This window comes from Anser brachyrhynchus (genome assembly GCF_964034855.1).
Source record: "Anser brachyrhynchus genome assembly, chromosome: 9".
Taxonomy (NCBI): Eukaryota; Metazoa; Chordata; class Aves; order Anseriformes; family Anatidae; genus Anser; species Anser brachyrhynchus.
The window spans coordinates 12,944,359-12,967,826 of NC_137703.1; the positions used below are offsets into that span (position 1 = coordinate 12,944,359).

General features: G+C 58.2%; 1 long non-coding RNA gene across 1 annotated transcript; it reads left to right on the forward strand.

The window, feature by feature from the left end:
• The first annotated feature begins 456 nt into the window (after positions 1 to 456).
• LOC308199766 lies at positions 457 to 11,021 on the forward strand. The gene is made up of 2 exons (XR_013954917.1): positions 457 to 4,403; positions 4,590 to 11,021. It is a non-coding gene; the product is annotated as an uncharacterized lncRNA (long non-coding RNA).
• Positions 11,022 to 23,468: the final 12,447 nt, after the last annotated feature.

Sequence of the window (23,468 nt, forward strand, 5' to 3'; positions counted from 1 at the left end):
GTTGTTTCTCCTTCCTACCACGAGTTTTGGATGTGTAAGAGATGCTCGTTTTTTTTGGTGTTGCTCCAAATAGTTTGAGAACTATGTGCCTCACCCCAGAGCACTCATTTCTGCCTTCAGACATTTTTTCAGACCCTTTTGGTACTCACCAACGTTTCAGCACAGTTTGCAGTGTGAGCACCAGAAGGAGGTAAGCACTTCCCCGTTATCTGGCCCAGGAGCCCCGGGTGTTTAGCCACAGCACCACTCTGCTGGAGCCAAATCCTCCACACTGATGGTCTCACATCAGGTTTTGCACTCTTTCTTCCTGGACATGTAACTTCACATTGGCTTACAGGGCCCAGTCACATCGGTCATGGAGATGCACAAGGTTCCCAATAACTTCTATGGCTGACCAGGACGCCCGAGGAGGCAGTCCTGGTTCTGCAGGATCCTTTGTACAATGTGTAAAGCAGCTCCCACACACATCCTCGTGTCTGCCCCGCTCTCTGTAGGCTCCAGCTCCAAGGCCCAGAGCTGGGTTTCAGCCCCCCAGGGAGGCATCGTGGGGTCTCCGGGGTGCCCTGGGCTGGGCCTGAAGCTGCTCCTGCTCTTTGAAGATGCAAAGTGCCCTTACTGACAATCCCCAGCCTCAACATAGCTGGAGATAAAGCTCCTTTGTGATTTCCAGTGCTTTTGTCATGCACGGGGCTGCCAATACAACTGCGATTATCAATTATCAGCCCAGCCAGGAGCTGGAGGCAGAAGGCAGATGGGGAAAGCATGGGGAGGTGGGGCTATGGACAACACACCGTGCAGCAGCCCTGAGAAGGGGAAAAGCTGAAAACGGGCAGGCTTCAGGAGTGGGGAAAGGGCAAGGGGCGTCTGGATGTACCCAGGCACTTCTCCCGCCCAGCTGCTCCTGCCCTGGGCTGCCACCACAGGGCCCTCCTAGCCCACGGTGCTTCCTCACCGTGCTGGTGAGGGCTGGGGCCTGGCTTCAAGTCTAGTGCACAATGTGGCACGACACAACAGGACACAACACAACATGATGCTACATGAAACGAAGGTGCTCAGAGCACAGGACCCCTCCCAGAGCCACCCAGCACCCTATGGGAGCCCCCACGCCAGACAGCAGCGCAGCCGGCTCAGGCTCTCCAGTGCAAGCAGGGCTGCGTGGCTGCCTGGCAAAACCCATTTGTCACTAGAGAACATGACTTTGTCACATATCATCTGCTTTCAGTTCTTGATCTACTTCTGAATGCTGAGCTCATGCATGTGTAGTGCTGCTTTGCAATTCGTTATCCCTGCAAATGGCAACCTCTCCTGCCACCATCTGCAGTCAGAAAGCCGCCCAGGAGGAGCCTGGGCTCTGGAATGAGACTTGGAGCAGTAGCAACGTTTGAGTGCAATGGTATTTCCTTCTGAGCAAAAAAAAAAAGGACCTTCGACTTGTTTTCTCTCCCCCACACCCCCCTCCTGGAGGAGATATTAGCCAAGATGCACAGATGGGATCGTTTACAGTTTCCTTTGGAGCTGCCTTGGCCCTTTCAGGTTTTGTTTATTCGAGCTGGGCTGTCAAACAGCCGGGCGGAGGGGACGGGAGGGGACATCTCCTGCGTCCCAGCCTGGACCAGGGCTGCTCAAGTTCCCGGTCTGACAGGGGTGATGGATGAGGAGGGTGCTGGCTGCAGCCCGGCAGGGCTGGGGACCCGCGGCTCGGTGTTTTGCTGGGCCTTACATCCCTGTTGTCAGTGATGGGGGAAGGCACCCGGGGCAATCACACACCGGCAGCGGGAGAACCCCCTCGGATGGAAGGTGCTTCGGTTCTACAGGGGGACGTCTGGAGGGGTGCTTGGAATTTTTGTTTTGTTCTGCTTGTGAAAACGCACGCGGTTGCGAGCTGAAGTCAGAATGTGCCTACAAAAAGCAGGGTCTAGAGATGATGGAGAGACCTGCAGCAGCAAACCATGGGGAAAGCTGCCGAAAGTCAGGGAGCACAGCCCAGGAGGATGCCATGCACAGCTTTGGTAGTACATTTGGCAATACACACTGGTGAGGAGCATGAAATCAGCTGGCAACCATGCAGCCCAGGTCCCTGGGAATGTCTGAAGCCCCTGTTACTTGCAGCCCGTGTGCCAGGCAGGGGCTCTGCAGGGCAGGAGGTGTGAGAGATGAGGGCAGCAGGGCTGTGCCAGGCAGGGATGCCCGTGCCCACGCAGGTTGTTGCTGCATCGGGCAGAGGGCCACCAGCTCCTCCTTTCCGAACGGAGCCTGGCTGGCACCAGCTGGCACCGCTTTTCATTGCTGCCACCGAGCAGAGCCGTCCTGCCCTGAGCTGCTGGTGTGAGACCGAGGCTGGGTCCCCACAGCTTTACTCACAGCTGCAAGCACCCCGAAACCCCTAGGCTGGAAATGGAATGAAAACAGGAGACCCGAGCTGGAAGAAAGCAGCCAGGGGTGAAGCAAGACCTTAGCTGGATGCGCTGGAGGAACTGCTCCGGTTAGCCGGGGTGGGAAGGAGGGGATTTCCCCTCCCTCCGCCTGCGCTGCTGGTCCCAGGCCAACCGCAGCGGAGCAGTAAATACGAGTTCCCACCCGGCAGCTGCCGGCCGGCCGTGTGCGGTGAGTCAGTGAGCCCTGGCCACACAGCCCTGCAGGCAGCGGCAGTGGAGGAAACCCAGGGCTGGAAAGCAGAGACCTTCTGCTTCGGGAATGTGCTGGGACGTGGGCGAGCTCCGTGGAGCTCCGTGCGCACCGGTGCTGCGGGTGCACCCCGGGACGCAGCGCTGGCACTCAGCACAGCAGCTCACGGCCGGGAGGAGCAGGGCTGGCAGCACAGCAGCAGTGGCACTAAAGGGCCGGGGTTGAAGCAGAGCTGCCTTGCAGCTCCCCGGAGCAATACATCAACAGCAGAAGAGCCGTGGTGCTGCGGCTGGCCGGCGCAGCTGGCAGCAGCTTGGGCATAACCATTGCTGCCTCGGTGGCGGTGGGGCAGGGTGGGTGTCTGAGCACAGGGAGGATGCTATTTAGTGATAATTCCCCAGTTCCCCAGTGTCTCACAGAGCTAACAAACAGGGGGATCTGAGGGGCTATTCCACGGGCAGAGCAGATTTGTTATAAGAGACTTCCTCTCCTGGGCAGATGGGACAAAGGGGGATAAAGCCAAGCAAAAGCACACGGCCGCTTATTTCCCACCGACATTCAGGAGAGCTGAGCCATACACACCTCCCACCGCGCCGGGGCTGTGCAGGCACACGAGGAGCCGCAGCTCCTGCCCTGGAGCCTGCAGCCTCAGAGGAGGAATTAAAAAAAGAAGGAAACCCAAGCTCGGAGGAGCAGCAGCTCTGCAGCCCCTCCACAGATCTCCATCTGGCAAAAGAAGTGCAGACAGGGGCATGTTCCCTCCACATCAGCTGCACAGCGAGAGCAGCTTAGATGAACTCTCCTGGCTGGTAATAAAATGATTTTACATATGTAGGAAGCAGGATGTGCAAAGCCCAGGAGTCTGATCTTGTTTCTGAGATCAAACAGAGTCTTATTGTACAGGGGTGTGGAGCTGATGTAACTGTCTAGTGTGCCGGACACAATCGCCGTGGTTACGCAGCTGGACCGGAATAAAGCAAGTCTGTATCTGAACTCATTAATTTTTACAACCAACTGAACTGCTCTGCCTTTTTCTTTGGGCTTTTCGGTGGCTGAGGACCATGGCTCTGTGGCAGAGGGGTGCTCTTGCCACACCACACGGCAGGATGGGGCCAGCCCCCGCCCGGGGATGCGGCACGGGTCCCCCCCGAGACTGGCCAGGAGCGGGGGGACCAGCGATGGAAATGTCGGTGTACACAGGGGCTGTTGGTGTCTCAGCTACAGGTTATGTCAATGTTTCCATTAGAAACCCCCTTTTCCATGTTTATAGCTTGGCTGTGAAACTACTCTCCAGGCTGGGCTCCGGCAAGCGGGGAAAACCCAGGGTTTTCTGCTGAAATATTCTATGCGGCTGCTCCTACACTACTTTTTGACATGGCTTGCACAGTACCCTTCACTTGCACACACACCAAGGGTGCCTACGGGGTACACGGGTGGCAGTGACTGGCCAGCAGACCTGGCAGCCCCTTACCAGCAGGGCTGCCATGCAACAGCAGCATAAACTCTGCGGTAAGAGCTGCCCCTCTCTGCTAACGAGGTAATTGGTGCCATCAGCCCATTAAGAAGGCACCCCCTGCAAGGAGCTCAATTAAGCCAGCTACATAAAACGCTTTACAATCCCTCCCTCAGCCAGGGCCCTGACCCTAACCTGGCTGAGCCCTGCAGAGCACCTTGGCAGCCACCATGTCCCTGGCTACAAGCACTGTGCTCCCCCCCTGCCACCCTGGTGCCGGTGGCAGCAGCCCCGCCTGCATGAAGCATGGGCCTGGGAAAAAAAGGTAAAGCGTGGAGGAATTTTCAGATTTTTATCTGTAAGGAATCAAAATGTAGTAATTCAGATTTATAGCTAATATTGGAATATTGTCAATGGCTAATTTAGCCTTGTGTTGCAGCACAATGCATTTTTCAAAGCTATAAATCAAAACAACATCAAGAAGGCAGGAATTTATTTTTATTTTTTTAAGGGTGCTGAGGTCCACAGGCAGCTCTCAGACAGGCCAAATACAGCGACTCCCATCAAGGCGCTCCCAGGTAGGATGCTGCCCTGGTTAACCCTTACCCCAAAAATTCTGTGGTCAGTGCGCAGCCTGAGCATGTCCCCACCTGGCTGGGACCTGGCAGCCCTGGGTCCCCAGGGGCAAGCTGTCCCCTCCACCTCCTTCCCTCCCAGACCATCGCAGGGGCTCCATCCAGCAACTCATCCCCCAACAACCGATGGGGAAAGAGAGGGGGGAACAGCCTGCCCCAGCTCCTTGCTGGCTTTCTGCTGCCTTTCCAGCATGCTGGAGTTACCATGGTTAGTTTTCCACTGTTCCCCTTGACCCCTGCAGATTTCCCTTATGAGTTAGTGTCCTGGAATGCCTCTTTATTAGGTGTCTCGAGAAGTAAAGCTGACCTGATGCCAGTGCCCCCACACTGAGGACTTTATTAGTTTTTTAATTTTCTGTCTGGGTGCTCTCGCTGCCTCAAACTTTCCACAGCTGTGAGGATTTATTAATGAAGGAGGCTCGTTTGTGTCCTGCCTCCCCTTCCCCTGCTTCTTAATAAAACCAGAGAGTTTGGGGCACTGGCACGTGGAGGGGCTCAGAAGGGACTTTGTGTCCCCTGTGAGGACGTGATGCTGCCCGCAGAAAGGGCCTTTGTGCTGGCAGGAGGTGGCAGCATGCTGTCCCCGCGGCGTCACCCTGTGCCACGCGTGGCCGAGCCCACAAATGCCTCCCCTCTTCCCCATCACTGCTGCTCCTCAGGGCAAAGTATGCTTTTTTTTCTTTTTTTTTTCTTGCCTCCTTTCTCCCCAGACAGGCAGCTCCCTGTCCAGGAGGAGCAGAGCCCTGCTTTTCCCTGCTGCTGCTGGGCAGGGGACACTGCTGGAGCCAGGTGGCATACGGGTTGCCGTCCCTGCGGGGACAAGGGCAGGTACAGGGGAAAAAGTGTGGGTCAAATGTTTGGTTGTCTGGGTGTTTAGAGGGAGCAAGGAGCAATTTTGACCCAATTAAACTCATCAGCTGCTGCTGGAAAGAGTGGAGGAGGTAGCTGAGCGTCCTGCCCTAGGGGCAGCTGGAAAACGGGCACAGGGAAGGGAAGAGGAAAGGAAGAGGAGGAGGAGGCAGGGATGAAGGCTGTAGAGAGAGCGGATGTGCTGCACGGGCAGGAGAGGAGGATAGGCGAGGCTGAAGGAGCAGAGACACCGCAATATAAACATGCCATGGGGATGCAGGGGGAGAGGGGATGGACTGTCAAGGCAAGAGGAAAAAACACCAAATATTTATTTGTCCACAAAATAAGTCTCCATAGCAATGAAGTGCCTCACAACTCATTTCCAAAACAAGCGTGGCCAAGTGGTGCTCGGACAGAGCTGTGGGGCATGGAAGGGCGGGGGGGGTCCTGCTGTGTCCCCGGGCAGGTGTGAGGTGCACAAACCTACCAGGGGTTTGTTGGGCAAGGGATGGAAAAAGCTTCAACAGCTATCGGGCTTCCAGGGGCTTAGGGTTACACCTTGCCCTCCACGATGGCAGGGGCAGGATTGGGCCCCAGCATGTGGAGGGTCCAACCCAACACCTCCATGGGAAGAGCTGGCAACACCGAGCTCCTCAGACAAACATCACCGCGAATAATCTGGCTCTAAACCTGCAGGGCCATAAATCCCATTATTTTGCTGCCAGCTGAACAATTTGTTCCTGTAACAAGGTGCTTTAACCTTGCTTCGCGCTCATTGTTCTGCCCTCTTTGATTTTACTGTAAGTGACTGAATTCGCTTCTGGTGTGCTGCCAGCGCCCCATCGATCGCAGTCCCATGAAGACTGCCGAGTGCCCCAGTGCTGCCGGCAGGGCTGCGAGCCCTGCTGAAACCCAAATCTCTTCGGGGACTGCAGGATCCCCCCAGGAACCGACCAGCACTTCGAGCTGGCGAGGAGAGCCCAGGCCGAGCGCGCTCCGTGTGGTTTGAGGTTTCGTCTGCAGCGGCTGGGGAGGGTTTTGGTTCCCAGCACCTCTCCCAGAGCGTGCTGGAGGTAACAGGGGCAATAAAACCGCCCCCACAAAACCCACACTTAACCGAATGTTTCCAAGCCCAGCAGCCACTGGGGGGACTGATCCTTCTCCTCTTGCTGCTGTTGCCAAAATTCCTATTAACCCCGCTGGCAGCAGGAGCTGACTCCCATTTTCCAGCCTGTAATGCCGCCTGGTTTCTGTCCCTCAGTGCCTGAGGGCTTCTGCCTGTCCCCCCCCGCCACACACACACTAAAGGCAGCCTGGCGAGTTCTGGCAGTGCCCTGGCAGGAGGCTTTGTTCCCCGGAGCCCACCTGCCCTGGAAGCCTAGGGTGATGGCCGGGCTCGTGACCGGGAGGAAGCCGTGGCCCTGCCGCCAGCGAACAATCGGCGGAAACGGGCTCGGCGTCCTGGGGCTGGGGAGGGCGGCGTGAGGATGGGGCAGGGACACACCGCCCCCGCAGGGGACAGTCCTGTCCCTGTCCTGGCGCTGCCCCACACGCGTGCGCCCCTTCAGAGGGAAAGGGCTGTGGCTCCTGACCCAGCTCCTGGTGGGGGAGCATGGGGGATCGAGGTGGCGCATGGTGCCCACGACACGATCCGTGTGGCACGGTGCTGGGTGTGCGCGGTGCCTGGTGTGCTGCACGGTGCCCGGTGCCTGGCATGCTTGGCGTGTTGCACGCTGCTGTCTGAGCATGGCACAGCGCCCGGTGCGTGGCGTGCGGCGTGCGAGGCCGGGCGCACGCTGCGTGCTGTGCGGCGCGCTGACCTCTCGCTGCCTCCGGCCCTGAGCGGGGGCCGGGAAGGGAAGTGCCGCCGGTCCCGCTGCTTTCATCGGGAGATCTGGAGCGCAGGAGCCTGCCCAGATCCTAATCAGTGTGGGAAAGAAACGGCCGGGCCCGCTCTCGCCGCAGCCTGCTGGAGACGCCTTTTATTTTCATAAACTTTATCGCAGCCCGCAGCCCCTGATAAACCGCCGTAAATAAGCGCAGGGGAGCGTGGCGCACGGCCAGCAGCCGCTCGCAGACGCACGCGCTGGCGGCCGCTCCCGGGGGACGCGCGGTCGCACGCCAGCCGCCCAAGCCTTCTTTCATCCCCCGCCGCGGCGCGGGGACGCCGCATGGCCCCGGGCCCTGGCCGAGCTGGGGGCTGCTCCCTGTGCTCCCACCCCAGCCCCATGGGGCCCCGGCGGGGCAGGATGAGGCCACGTCCTCTCCAGGCGGCGAGAAGGGGCTCGCATCCCAACTGAAGGCCGAAAGCAGCAGCAGGTCTCCGTGCCTCCCCCAGGGCTGCGCTGCTGTGGAGTTTGAGGATTGTTGGGCTATGCCACAAATTAATAGCTTGGGCTGCTTTCTGTTTTCTTCTATTTTTTTTGCTTTGCTAGAAAAGTTTGGGTTTTGTTTAAAAAAGTTTACATTCTTCTGGGAGCACGGAAAAAACAGGATCTGGGGGGGGTGTTTGCATGCTCGTTCCGCAGGCTGACAAAGACAATTTTCCATTTCTGTTTGCAGTTGCTGGGGGTGGAAGCCATCCCTGCGTGCTGGTGGCTGCCCTGGGGCGCCTGGCTCCCCAGCACCCTGCCCCCACTGCAGGCAGGGGCTGGGGGCACGCGTGTGCTTTTCTTTCATTTTGCACCGTGACTTGTGGTGGCCACCCGTAAGGGACTGTCACCGGGGTTCGGCCAGGCATGTCCACCTCTGGCAGGGACACCCGTCGGCACGCCGTCCCCGCTCTCCCCCAGCACTCCTCATGGCGTTTCACCCCGTTCCCCCAGCCTGCCACAATCCCTTTTCTGTCTGCAGCCGGGATAAATACGCTCTCTGTTCCGCCGCGCTGGGAGCGCTCGGCAGCGGCTTCCCCACAAGCGAGCCATTGAGAGCAGCTCCCTCAGCGCCATCACCCGCAGCTCCGTGCCCGTCCCAGGGCACCCTGCCTGCACCCCCTGCCCGCACCCCCTGCCCACTGGCAGGGCACGAGCAGAGCCCCCGGGAACACCCGTCCCTGCCATACCCCACTGGAGGAGGAAATGCAGCCGGCCTGACATGTTGGTTCTCGACAAACCCGTGTCAGATGTTACTCATCCCTGCGCTCGCTTCCAGATGCTGCCCAACGCGTGCTGCTGGGTTATTCACGCAGGGTTTTCCGAGGGGTGCCCTTGGACCCCATACTGCTCAAAGCCGCACACCTGCCAGCCCTGTACAGCAATTTTTTTAATATTGACATTTTTGTGCGATGTTTTAAAATGCCGAGGGGCTGTTTCTCCTACGGCCATACTGCTTGCGCCTCTGATAGAGGCGTGTTGTAGGGGGAATGAACCCTCCAGCTACTGCAAATGAGAACTACTTTATTTTCTGGGCTCACCAGAAGAAAAGCTTTCAGAGGCAAACACAGCGACTCTCCGCAACTGTTTCAGCTCTTGGAAGAACACCCACTTCTTTCAGCAGGAACGTTTTCGTGTCGGATGTTCCAGCTATGCTCTGTGCAATCTTTCACACGAGGACCTCTAGAAGCTCCGCTCCTCCTTGTGCAATGCCTTGGCTCTGGGTCTTGGCTCTGCTGAAAGCGGCGGAGTCTGAGGGCTCCTTGGGGCCGGGCAGATTGGGCCCCTGGGAAGGCTGAGGAAAACATCCAGAGCTACGGCTGTGTTTGCGAGAGCCCTCGGAGGGCCACTCGGTGGCTGCGTTACTCACCTGGCCACGCTTCAGCTGGGGAGCTCGGGAGCTGCTTCGCCAGCGGGTTTTCGGGCCTGCAGCAGCTCTGCCAGCTCTCCAGAGGAGACACGGCTGCAGGGGCCTGGGCCTTCCCCTGGGGTCACCGTGACACAGTGACACACCGAAAATCAGACACTTGGAGTGCCTGACGTCCTCTAAAAAAGCTGAGGAAGGGGGTTTGTCAGCCGGAGTCCTCTTGGGGAGCTGGGCAGCATGAGGGCTGGTCCCCCCTGTGGTGACGGTGCTCACCGAGGTCATGCCCGTGGCAGGAGCCACCCCCGTGTCACCACCTCTGCTCCATGGGCTCCTTCTGGAGGTCTCTGGTCATGAGACGAGCTGAGGCCCATCTCCGGTGTCCTGTTCACCCCAGAGCCTCCAGGGACTCTCTGAAACGTGGTTTTGTGCACATGACCAAGGAGTGTCCTTGAACCTTCCTCTCTGGGGTTTTATTCTCCAAGGTGCTGGCAACAGGAAAAAGCTCTCCGTGCCCTTCCCCCACCCCAAAGCATCCTTTACAAAAATAAAATGCCCAAAATAGCCCTAGACAGTGCTTGACATTTGCCAGACAGCTGCTCTGGGTAGCGCTACAAAGGTTATGGATTGCTCCGTGCTTTCCTCCTCCTGCCACCCCGCTGCCGCCCGCGTGAGCCTTGGAGCAGGGCCAGCTTCCACGGGAGCTGGGGAGAGGTGGCGTGGAGAGAGCGGGGACAGGGAGGCACAGGGGCACCCACCCACAAGGTGCTGGGAGCCTCAGCTTGGTCATCCAGGTGGCTGGAGACAGGCAGAGGGGCTGCCCCAAAGTCCCCACCTCACCCCAGGACACCTCACCTGGTGTGGGGTCACAGCCAGAGCTAGCAGCTCCCCAAAATGTGCTGGCTTGGCCCAGGAACCCTGCAGGAAGGAGGTCAGGGCTCAGAGGAAGTTGTAGGAGGCCCCTCGGGACACAGCATTGAGTCAAGCCATCCGGAGCAGGGCAGGGAGCAAGGAGGGTGCGAGGACACCCCGTGCCGACATGAGCACCTGGAGCAGGATGTGGCACCATGGGGAGAGGCCGCAGGAAGGGGCTGGCACGGCCAGGCTGGTGCTGAGAGGCAAAGGACAATGTTGAGAGGTGATTTAACCATCTGCAAGTCAAGATGGCCTTCCTTTGGTGGAGGAACTGAATTTTTTCAATGAAACTCATAGAGGCTCTGCCGTCTTAATCGAACTGAGAGTTGAGCAGCAGCAAGGCACGACCCGCTTGTTTCAGCTAGCAACCTAATAAATATACACGCGTGCTTAAAGCAAAAGAGTCAACAGCCTTTAAATAGGAAAAAAAGGATGTACACGGGATGGAAATTTATCACTTAGAACAGGGCCCTTGAGATGCTAAATGTGGTGAAAACTGCTTGGAACCATAAGCGAGGAAGGGGGGCACTGGAGGAGAGCACATGAGTCCCCGCAGCCTGGAGCTGAGGCAGCGTGGGGGGCACAGCACACAAAGGTAAGCATGGAAAAGGTGATGCAGGCCTGCAAAAGCACACGAGGGAGCACACCGCTGTTTTTCCAGGGAATTTAATGACCAAAGCTAATGAGTAGCAAGGCCCAACCTCGGCCATGGGGCATGCAGGACACTCCCCAGCCCAGAAATGTTTGGAGCCCAGTGAAGTTTCCCTGACTGGCGGGATGGATCCCCAGTCATAGCCCCGAGCCTCACACACAACCTTGTTATTTTTTATTTTTTTTATCTTCATGTTTACTAAACAAAGGTTTCCAAGGAAGTGCTGGTACCAGCTGAGGCCGTGCTGCGAGTTTTCTGCGCCATCTGTCTCGCTCCCTGGCCCGTGAGACTCTTTTGGAGACTCCTCAGATCTCCAAGAAAATGCACTTTTGAGACGTTTTTCCGTGCCTGTTGATCCAGCCTGCACATGGATCGGTCCCTGCAGTTCCACCACCCAACGACTTTGATGTCTGCAAGTCTGACACGCTCACCTCTGAAGCATTTCCCATCACATGTCTGGCTGTTTATACCTTCGAGGCACGCAGCCGCTCTCTTCTGTTTAAGGGCTGTCTTGACCACATCAGCAGAGTGAGAATTGCTAAAAATAGACGAACTGGCAAACTTCATGATATGGAAAATGACATGCTTTTGAAACCTCTGGAAAAGAATGGATTCTTTAAAGTGGAGTTTACAAACACTGATCCCATTATTTATGGTAGCTGTAAAGCGCGGTGCGCTCTGGAAGCACTGTCCCACCGAAGCAGTGTGTTACTCATTACGGCGGCGTTAGAGTCCCCCCGGCTCCTCAGCTGTGAGTTAGCCGAGAGATCAAGCTCAGGGCATGCACGGGGACCAAAGGGAGCTGCTTCCCACTTCGTCCTGTGCAGGGGTGATGAATAGGAGAGGGGGGTGCAGGGGCATCTGCTGGAGACTCTTGCAGCACCAGAGGACGAAAGCCATGCAAAGAAACCAAAGAGTGGCAGAGACGTCTCTACTCCAATCCTTTGAAAAGTACCCAGATCGCCCAGGAATCTTTCTCAGGATCTCAGGATTTAAATTTCCCTGAGACCACTGCTTTTCCCCAGCCAATATATTGTGTCTCACCCACTCCGATTTTTTCATTCTTAAAGCCCCCTGTAGCCAAGGGAACGTGCTCCATTTTATGCCAGCTGTCCTGGTTGCATTGTTTCTTTTAAAAGATTTATTGCACCACTGCTCCCTGCTCCTCTCACTATTTCCACCAGAGGATTTGCAGACGTGGGTGAGTGTTGCAGAACTGCCTGCACCTGTTCCTCCGAGTCCTCCTTCTCCTCCGCATCTTGCCCTTCTGTGAGGCTCTCCTGCGGGAATTCCTCTCCCAGGCTCGTGTTTCACTTCCAAGCCGTACCTTCGGAGCTGGGACCATGCTCCGGAGTCTTGGCACTGCAGAAGTGAGAGGTTTCTCAGGAATGTCCTCCGAGGCTCTGGGATCTGCCTCAACTGTCGCAGCCACGTTTAGATGTATGGGTATATACACATGGAGGACATTTCTGACATCCCACCACAATGGCAAGCGATCCCCGCTCAATTCGAGGGTGACCTCTCCGCGCAGCCGGCGGTGTCCCCAGCCCCTCTGCCTGTGCCGTTCCCTGCTCCAGCTGCTGAGCTCCTCGCATGTCCTTGCTCTGGGACACTGCCTCGGCTCTGTTTGGAGGGGATGCTGAGCCCTGCAGGTCCCTATCCAGACTGGGCCGGTGCTGCAGGACACCAAGGCTCTTGTGGTGGTGGCTGGAGCTGGGATCTTCAGGACTTTTCCCATTCCTCCTTCAACACATGTGCGTGGGCCTCCCCACCCACGGTGCTCCGCTGCACTGCTACGAGGAGGCTCGGCAGGGAAATCCCTGCCATTAGGACACAGCTCCCCCAAAATCCGACGGGCCGTGTCCTCGGCTGCTGCCTCCCATGGTCAGCATGGCGGGGCACGCTCCTGCCCTCTGATCTCCCCCGGAGTGAAGCGGAGCACACATTGCCTGTCAGCGGAGCAAAGTGCACAGAAACCCCCCCGGGATGTCCCCCGACTGCCCACGGCAGCACACAGCCCGGCTGCAGCAGCGGTGTCACGCAGCACAGGTGGCGTTTGCTCTGTTCCAGCTGTCCCTGGGGTCACCCTGTGCCTGGGGGGCTCTCTGCTCCCCTCTGCCATGCTGGGCATGGGGGGGCGAGCAGCACCCCGGCACTGGGGTCAGTGCTGCTCTGTGGTTATTTGCTCTGCTGTATTTTTAACTTTTGCATCTACCTGACATTTTATGGCCAGACGACGTTACAAGGGACAAGTGCTATCCATTACACACTGGAACAAGCTCTTGCTCACTGCCTCACAGCTCCTGAGACACAATGCCCCCGTGGCCCCACGGGCCTGGTGCTGGCTGCCCCGCACAGCAGGGACACCCCGGCATCCGAGCAAGTGTCACCAGGCACAGAAACGTCCCTCACATCCAGCCAGCCCCGGGAGAAGCACAATGACATTAAATGACAACAAATTCCCAGGGTGGCTCACTGCTGCTGCCATCCCATGTGAGGCTGCATGAAAAAAGGAAAATAAAAATGTCTGTTAGGGGAGGGCACCAGCCCCTTCCTTGGTCCCTTTGAGAGAAAGCTCCCACCAGGATTAAAGTTTCCATGGAGGGGGACGTGCACGTGGCCCTGCGGCCGCCCCAGCTTCGGTTTCAGCCACCGGGCTGCCCCCCCGCCGGCTCAGCTGACACGGGGACAGCGAGGACTTTGCACCATCTGGGCACGGGGAAAGTGTGACCGAGGGACAAATGCCACCCGCGCTGATGGCACCAGAGCCCGAGCACGCAGACGGCTTCGCTGGCCGCCCTGGCTGCAGGGGGGAGGTAAAAGGACCCCGCCGGTGGCCGCGCACGGGTCGCTGCCTTGGCACCAGCCCCTCGTTGTGCCTCCTGACTGAAATTTTCCAGCCTGCAGGGGCAGACACCATGCTCGTCCTCTGCGGAGAAGCCAGACCCTGCGAGTGGCTCCCTCCCAGCCCGGCTCTGTGCCCGCTGCCAGGCTGCCGGGCGGCATTCCTGCGGGGTCTGCGGCCGAGGTGACCCCTGGGGACAGCCTGGTGGCAGCAGCAGGCGACGGCCCTGCGGGGCTACCGGCCACCCGCATCCCCTTGGGCTGGGTGCTGCCAGGACGTCCTTCACCTCCAAGGTGACGCTGCCCTGTGGTACGCTGGCAGGGCCCAAATGGGATGGATAGGATTAAAACCCACCCCGCTGTTCAAAATGCCCCCACCACCAAATCCCATCTGCTGATGGCAGCCCCCAGATGGGAAACGGCCGGGGGGCGGCGGGGGCGGCTCTTTCTGGAGGAGCAGCTGCAGCCAGGTGATTAATGGCCATTGCCAGAGCTCGGGGCTTGTGCCATCTGATAAGATGACAAACCAGCCCCGTTGTGGGGGAACCCATCACGCCTCACTCAGCAGCCATCAGATAAGAGCGGCCCTGGAGGAGCCCCATTCATCCTCCTCACTCCTGCCCCCCGCCCTCCGCTTTCACCCTGCTGGGAGCTCTTCACAGCGCAGTGTGCAGGGGAAAAGAGCCAGGACTGAGTGGTTTTAGGGCTTAGGGGAGGGGATTCCAGTCTTCCACTGTATACTAGTGCCCTTGTAGGATCTCGCCAGCCGCGGTGGTCGTGGTCGGAGACGTGTGACTGCTCCATCGGTGACACGTACCCAGCAGTGGTGACCTGCAAGCCTCTGCATGGTGCTGAGCACATGGAGACGACCCTGAGGGTCCCGGGGAGCTGGGGGGGTTCAGCCCCCAAGGTTCAGCTGATGGAGGCAGGCATTAATCCCTCACAATTCAATCCCAACCTCTCCATGGCTCTTGTCGTGGGATTTGTCATGCAGCAGGGGCACTCAGTGAAATTACACGTCTCCAGCAACCCTCGGGGTACATTTTCCTCCCCCGTTGTTCCTGCTGGATGGGGAACAGGGACGGTGGCGGGGGGGCACCCGTTGGGACGCAGGGCAGCAGGGCGCACAGCACCCGCACACCCCACCCCGCTCCTCCTTGTAAAGGCTTTCGCAAGCGATGCCCTGGGGCGGATTGAATTAGAGCCTAATAAAGCAGTGGTAATTTGCAAACTGGAAATGCTCCAGAGCGCCCAGGACTAATTCATTAAAATCCTCCCCTCCCTTCCCCTGGAGGTGTGCGGGTGAAGGTGGCCGAGCCGCAGCCCTGCTGCTCCGGCTTCCAGCGCTGCCCTCGCTGCCACCGCGCCGCTTTGCTCCCAGCCGGGCCGACCCGGGCAGGAGCCATGTGCAAGTGCTTTGTTGAAGTGGTTCCAGGTTACAGGTAGGGAATTTTGACCAAAATAAAAATTCCACATCAAAGAACCAGCTTTTGGTTTGATGATTTCGGTATTTAAAAAAAAAAAAAAATCATTGCAGAAAGTGTTTGGCAAAAATTTCAAGCACAAAACTGCATTTGTCTTTTCACACTAGTATTGGAATTAAAAGAGATATTCTTCAACAATAACTCTTTCGTTTAAAAAAATAGAAACTAGAGTAGGAAATACTTTTTAAAAACCAAAATTTCTGGGTGAAATGGCTGGTTTTGAGCAGTTGGGCTGATGCCCTCCTTTCCCAAAGAAGTGAGAGTTCCCTGCACGTGGCAGGGCAGGGTCTTTGTCGCAGCATCCTGCTCCTCCCTTGCTATGGTGGGAAGGAGATGGTGACCCCAGACCTCTCGTAGGGCCAGGGGGTGCCAAACCCCCCCCCCGCCCCCTGGGGACAGCATCCCAGTGCGGGGGCTGGACTGCCAAACCCAGCCAAACACCCACAGGTCCCTCATAATTTTGGGGTAGCCGAGGGGCCCTGGGAGCCGCAGTCCTGCTCAGCCCCCTTGCTCTCCCTGAGCTGTGTGTGGCGGTGCAGGGGCTTGAACCCACCGCTGGGGCTCCGATCGCAGCCCGCTCCTTGGCTGAGCCCCGGGCTGCCTGCAGGCAGCAGGTGCCTTGAATTCGAGCCGGGGGCTGAGCCCGGTGCCTGGGGGCTCGGGGCGGCTCTGCCATCCCAGCAATGTGCCCACTAAGCAGGGATCGGCAGCGAGCAGAAACGCTATCCAGAGTTATCCGGAGCTGCCCAGCCAGCGGGCAGCAGCTGAGGCCGGGCGGCCGGGAGGCTGCCCGCAGCCGGCCAGGCCCTGAGCCCCCATCGGCATTTTTTGTGCATCGCCAGCCAAGCTGTCTGCCTCCCAGTTGGCTCCTGCTGCCGCTCGAGCTGAGGGAGATGCCGGGCTTCCTTGCCCTTGCCCCTAATTTCCGAGCCTGCAGCTCACGTTGCAGGCTTCTCCCTGCGACCGTGGGCACTTGGCCGTCGCCTTTCCCATGGGACTGCAGCCGGAGCGAGCTAATTCACCCTCCCCACATTTGCATCCCACAAATGATGCCCAACAAATACAACCGGTACAAAAACAAGGTCGTTAGCACCTATATGCGTTTACACATGTGTGTATGCACGCACCCATCGAGGCGAGGGGTGAGGAAAGCTGCTGCCCGCGGGGCTGGAGGCAACAAAACCCTGGGTGGTGCTGAGCAGGGTGCTCCTGGGCCCTGCTGGCACCCAGCTTGCGTGGCTGCAGTCAGACCTCTGCGAAGTGTCAATAAGGCCAACGCTCAGTTGAAACTGAGCCTCAAAGCCTCGGAAAGATTTGGCTGGTGCTTATTGAAGATTTGACTGATGTGTTTGGAAAGTGTAACAAAACCCAAAGGAGAGGAGGGCCGCACGGGTTGTTTGCTTTTCTTGCTCGTTTCTGGCAAGCAGAAACTGCTGACCCCAGGCTTCCAAGTTCAGTTCCTCCACAGGCAAACTTCCCCACTTCAAGGGCTTGCAGGGGAGGGTTTGGGTCCGCGCCTGCAGCCAGCTGTAAGCGTTTTCCCCACTCGAGAGGCCGTGCGGGGATGCTCGCGGGTGAGAGGCGGCGTGGCGAGCAGCCTGCCGGGGGGACCTACTGGGAGGGGACGCAGCTTGGCAAGAGGTGCTGCAGCAGGTCTTGTCTGACACTGTCCTCACGTCCTTCCAAGATAAAATCCGCTCTGTTTTATAAACACGGTGTTTGCTAGAGGATAAGCCCTTCTTCCTCACCCATCTCTGGGAGGGGGGAAGCAGAGTGAGGAGGCGCTGCTCTCGCCCGAGGAGAGGTGAGCAAGTCCCGGAGTGGTCGCAGCCATAACAAGTGGTGAAGAAGTGTGGCAAGGTGCTGAAGCCCCAGATTTTCTCTCTGTGCTGGATCCTGTAAAGATAGACGGGGCTCAGAAAGGCCATGCTGTGGTCTCAGGTCCACAAAGACAAGGCCATGTCACCCTCTTCGGTCGGTGTCTGGGCCAGAGCTTTTCCAGGGGAGGGTTCCCATCTGACACTCGGCTCGACCCGTGGTCTCTACCACCCCGTCTCATCCTTGTGTACCCAGAAACACCACCGTCTGCCTGCAGCAGATGCCCATTTTGCACTGACACAGTACAGGGGAGAGTCCCAACACATTTCCTTAGAGCTTTGCTTGGTTTGATTCGGTCAGATTTAGCAGTGGATGAAAGGGCTGGGATTCTCAGCTCTTAGCTGGTTTTCTCCACCCAGGAACAGCTTTTGGGTCCCTTCAGGAGCTGAAAGCAAGGATGTGGAGGCTTCTGGGTTTGTGTGGCTCTGGCTGGATAGCCAGCACCTCTCGGTGAGGGTTCCTGAAATACACAACAGGGCACCACAGGCAGACGGAGAAGTGGGTGGCAGGGCAACAGCACGGACACCCACCTCTTCACAGGCTGTGGGGCATCCAGACCTCTTTCTGGGGGAAAAAGGGGTGACTGCCTTTCTTCTTATACCCTTAACACTGCCACTGGCAATGGGCAGGTCAGAATATTTGACTGAGCACAGTGAGAGCCGCAGGACGGCCTCAGAGCTGAAGCAGGCAGTACCTACCCCCGAGCGATGTCGAGGGGCAGCACTGCGGCAAGGGGCAGAGAACCTGAGGAGCTTCCTTTTAATTGATCCGAGTTCGCTGAGCCTGCCAAGTTAATGAGTCCCCAGCAAGCAGCTTTAACAGGAGCCCACGGCAGGCTTAAAGGAACGAGATGAAAATGAGGGCAGGAACAGAGGCTTGTCTGCAGAGCCTGATCCACCGGGGCCAGCGGGGCGTGGAGGAGCCGGTGAGGGCTGGGGCAGTGCGGGGGCACAAGGTGGCTGCCGAATGTGTGGCTTCAGCGCTTTGCACCTCTGCCCCCTGCCAAGCACAAACCCCATTCCTCTGGTCCCCCGCTGGCCATTAATCCCCCGGGGCAGAGGGAAGGGTAGCCCCCACCCTCCATCCCCTTCGGTACCACTTGTGTGCAACTTCAGCGCTGGGGGGGCTGCAGGAGCACCCGTGGGTGCCGTTCTCCTGCCCCCATGCCATGCCGCAGCCCCACTGAGCTCAGCCCCAGCCAGCCGGGCTGACCAGGGCCAGCTCCAGGCACTGAAAGGGGCCATTGTGTGCCGCAGGCTTTGAAGACGAAGGCCTTGTACCCGTGCCAGGTGGCAGTGGGGTGGCCACGGCCGCACCACGGCGCTGGGGCAGCTCCCGGCTCACGCGGCTCCTGCTGGCAGCATCCCCACAGCCGCTTCTGCTTCCTCTGCTTAAAAAAATAACACCAGCAACAAAGTTGGGGGAAAAGGTGAAAGCAAACAAGGCAGCAGCCCTTCCTTTCCCCATCCCTCCCACAGCCCCTGCAGCCGTCGGGGGCTCAGATGTTCTTTGCCACCCGCGGGGCTGGGGGCTGGCAGGGCACCCGCACGGAAGCGGCCGGGAGAAGAGGCGGCGGCGGCGGCGGCGAGGGCTGCGCGCCCCAGCTCCTGTTTGTCCCGCTGCACGGCCAGGCCGGGGCAGGGCAGCTGCTGCGAGTTCACTGGAGCAGCACTTTCCCACAGTCGGGAGGAGTGACACATGGCTCTCACACATTCCTGCGCCGGCAGGCTCGGCCGCGCTTGGCCAGGAGTCAAGGCAGGCGGAGGGCTGCCGCGGGGAGCTGCTGATTAGCAGGTTCCGACTTTGGCACCGGCCTGCGGAGGGTGAAGGAGGCGGAGGGGGCAGAGCAGGCGTGGGGGCTCCGGGGTGGCTTCGCGTGAGATGTTTAACCCTTTGGAGGGCCAGAGCAAAGCCTCCCCCACGGGTTTTGCTTGGCTTCCTGAGCCTGCAGCCTGCACGGGGACCAGCAGCGTCCTGGGGGGGCTCTGCCAGGCTTAGATTTGAGGACACCCGGCATTTCCCATGCTGGAGAACCCTGCTCCACCACAGGGCTGGAGACGTGAGCAAGGGGGTGTCTGATCCAGCCCTGGCCCACTCTGCCTGTGGGAAAGTGGTTTCGTGCTCGTTTCCACTCCTGCCGTGTGTGTTTGGGCAAGGAGCTCTTCTCTGCGGAGCCTGGAGCGGCTCCAGCCGCAGGTGGGGTCTCTGGGTGCTGTAATGCAAAAGCTGTGGCAACGGCAGAGCTGCAGCACCACCAGGAATCGCATTCACACGTTTCCCAGTCCTCCCCCAAATAAAGAGGAGCTGGTTTCGTGCCTTCCTCTCCGCCTGCTCTCGTCGCCTGCTGGTTGTGCTTGATTCCAGACTAACCATGACCTCCTCCTAGGCTGGAAGGAGTTTTGTGCCAAACAGCCGGAGGCAAACCTTGGGATGTCTGGGGGAGCCCAGACAATGCAAACGCTCTCTTTTATCTCACCTATGTATTTTTCGCTCCTTGCAATTAGCCGCCTGCTCTGTCTGCTCCCCATTTCCCTGCAGTTCCTCCCAGCAGCCCTGCCCCCGAAATGTCAGGAGGGAGAGCCACATCCTGTGCCCTTCAGCTCTTCCGACAGCTTTCGGGTGGCCGCGGGCGCTGCGTTGGCTGAGCTGCGGGCACGGCGAGGCTGGGTACTGCCAGCACCACCAGCCTCCTGCCCCAGCCCTGCGGATGGAGCCTCTCCCTGCCCTCCTGCAGAGGGACACCAGCCGGGCCTGGGGGCTGGATGCGGCCCCCAGGGACCAGCAGGGCCCCCAGGGACCAGCAGGGACAACCCTGGCAGGTTGTCCGCAGCCGTTGCCTCCTGGCGCTCTGTCTCCTCTTTCTGCCCATCTTTTGGAAGCCTCCAAGAAAAGCCAAGGGAAAAAAAGTACGGAGGGGTTGCATGTCGTGCCGAGCTGGAGAGACATCTGGTCTCCAGTGCCCAGCGTTGGGGCGGACGGGCTCTGGAGGAGCACAGCATGACTTTCTCATTCCCTGGATCTGGAGGAGGCAAGAGCAGCTACCTTTTTTTTTAAAGATGTAATTAAAAAAAAAAAAAAAAAGATGAGGGTTCCCACTGGCACTGCTAGCTGGGTCTCAGAGAGGTTTTGTTTGCTTGCCACGTGTGATCCCCAGACCGGGGGAACCATGGCAAACAGGACCGCAATTTTCAGTCCTTCTGAAATAGCGAAGGAAGCAGGGCAGCCTAAAGCCCTTTAAAGTATTTGCTTTTACAAGAAACCAGATAGCTGGATCTGTGCTGTACAAGTGCTGCTGATACGTCCTCTTCCTGCACTTGGCCGTTACCTGGCCATTTCAAATATTATTTCTCAAAAACCACTTCCATAGATCAACAAAGGCAGCCCGGCAGAGCCGTGCAGCTGGAGAGCCGGTGGTTTTGCCAGTCGCTGGAGCAGAACAAACCAGCAAGTACACACAGAAACATGATTAATGAAAGACAGACCACAAAGCCTATAAAAACATATTTCTTGCTTTTATTAGACCAACGCAACTGTACGAAAAGAGCAGACAATCCCGGGACGCCTGGACCGAGGAGCACAAGGGCTGCCACCACCCGAGGCAGCACGTGCGCGTCTCCTGCCTGCCCGGGGCATGGGGACACACGGGGTGGGTGGTTGTCACCAGGGGTCACCCTTGTTGTTTTGGCCTCTCCAGGCACTTCTTTTTGAGGTTAAAAATAAAATATCCCGACGGGGAAAGGGAAATGTTGCTGCCCCTGTTCAGCTCCACGGAGAGAGAGAGATAATGGTGGGGAGTCAGGGGGGGATCGGCGGCACCCCCAGTGCCCTGACACCTCGCTTCTTGGGTGGCCAGATAGATGCCTGAGCATAGATATTAAAATACAATATGAAAAAAAAATCAAAAAAAAAAAAAACAACCACCACCTTTTCCCACTGTTTGAGGCAAGATCTCCTGAGTGAGCGCTGGCAAAGAAAGGCATCTTGTTCGGGGGGCTCTGAAAGGCAAGATGAAAGGGGAAACCTACATTTTTCAGCCCAGCCTGTTCCTGACATGGGAAAGTAGTGCAGACAAGAATAGATAGCTTGTTGGCTCATTTTTTCCTTGACAGATTATCTGTGTGAATGCGCCGCACTAAGCCGGCAGTCAGAGGCCAGGATGCCCCAGCCCTGCCTCTGCCCCCCGGCTACCTCGAGCGCCGGGGGGAGCGCCCAGCCGTGCCCCCCACCTGCGCGGCAGCCTCCTGCCACCACGCTTGGGCTCCTGCGGCCGTGCGAGTGTGGAGATCTCCATGCCCAAAGCCTCCCCTGGGACACACGGGATCACGGGGTTGTTAAAATAAATGCAGGCGCCACGCGGACGTGGTGCCAGCCTCCCGCAGCCCCCGTGCGCGGGGAGGCGGCAGGGATGTGGCAGTCCCGCTGCGGGGTCACGCTCTTTGCTCCCGTGGATATATGGATCCCTGCCAAAGGGCGGAATTAGTCGCTGGATTGCCCGGCCCCGGGCAAGTGCACTGAAAATCGTAAAGGAGGCCAAAAGCAGTGTGCTAGTTTAGCAAAATGCAATTAAGGTACAATGCGTTTGGGACCGCCTTTGTCCCCGTTTGAGCCATTTGGGCCGCGCTGGCAGGTTTTTACCCCACGCTGAAGAGAAAGAGCCAGAAACGTGCTTAAATCACGATTCCCCTTCCTCTCGCAGGGGCTGCGAGCCGCAGCCTCCCCAGCTGCAGCACAAGCCCTGAGCACCGAAAGGCGCAGGGCAATGCAGGGTGGGTCCCTGCCGGATCTACGGGATCTGTATTAGGATCTGGCTGTGCCTGGCTGTGCCGTGGGTCCCGGGGGGCTCCCAGCCGCCCGGTCCCAGCCGCAGCCTCCCCGCCGCAAGGTGAGGCGCAGCCCGCGCGTGTGCGTGCACCGGGAGCCTGTTTGCATATGAAAGTGGCCGTGTGCTCCGCGGGGCTGTATCATTTATTGTATGATCTTATCTGGCGCGTGCCTCAGCCGCCCTTTCCCACACTCTGCATGCTCGGCTGCCAAGGCCCCGGGCTTAGCCTGTCAGCATTACCCGGGCTCAGCAGGCAGGCAGTAATTCCCTGAATAAAGAAAACATTTTAAGGTTTGACAAGTCCAGCATTTGCATGTCTGTTTTCAGAGAAATAACCATCTCAGGGGATTAAGCCCTTTTTTTTTTTTTCCCATCCAGCCCAAAGTATGAAAACATTCTTGACATAGTTGCTTGAAAAAAGGATTTCTATAGAGTAAAATACCTTGCGTCCTGTGTGAGTCCAGTGATTTGCTTTGAAAAAAAGAAAAAAAAAAAGGAAAAAAAAGAAAGAAAAGAGCCGCTCCAGTCCAATGGGTTGTTGGTTTTAAAGAGGGAAACGCGCCAGCAAGCGCCGCAGCGCTCAGGCGCCGCGCGCACTGGGGAGGATTTGTGTCCCCCGGCCCCGCTCCATCAGTGCCACCCCTGCGTGCTGCCCCCGCGGGCTGCAAACCTCCCACCTGGGTCCCCAGGGGGCTCGCTGGCACCCCTCTGCAGGGCTGTTTTGGCCGGCCGGAGCTCTCTGAAGTGCCAGGACTCAGCTGAGCCACCCAGGGCTGCAGGGTGCCGAGCTGGTGCGGGTGAATCGCCGCCCGAGGAAGGGCTTTGCCCGGCACACCGGGGAGGCACAGACTGCTGTGGGAGCTCCCGCAGCCAAGGGGAATCGGAGCAGGACCTGGGCACTCCGCGGTGCAGGAGCACAGCCCGGTTTAGCATTTTAAACACCTATTTTATTTGCTAGAAATAAATCGGATTTCCAAAGGATGAGCCACCCTCTGACTCCGAGGAGGAGGTTGTGCTTTGCCAAATCCAGGGATTTAACCCGGGATTTAGCCCTGTGCTGCAGGCTGGGCGAGACGAAGCCAGAGCCCGCCGGCACGGAGCTGCCCGTGGGGGCTGCGTGGCGGGGCCGGTGCCGAGCATCCCTGGGGACGCCGAGCAGCGCTGCTCCTCCAGGTGCCAGCCACGTGCCCACAGTCCTGGGCTGCTCCCGGCCCCTCTGTCTGCCGAGGCTGTGCCGGCTGCTGACAATTTGTCCGGGTGCTTTGCCTTGTCCCCGCCTCTCCCCCCGGTTTTCTTCACAGCTAAACGGGGCTTTAAACTGGGGGATAATACAGCTTTAACACGGGGAGGCTTAAAAAGCAAAAGTGAATCATTCCTCAGTTCTCCTTCCCGTAATCTCTCCTGGTAACATTAATTATGAGTTTGCGCAGAGTGCCCCAAGGCAAGCGCCGCTTTCCCAGGACAATTAAAGTTACTTAATTATTAAAAACCGTGTGTGCTGTTCCTGCGCGCTCCCCAAAGCACCGTGAGGCAGGCGGGCCAGCTCGGCTCACACACTTTCTCAGCGCGGCGATTG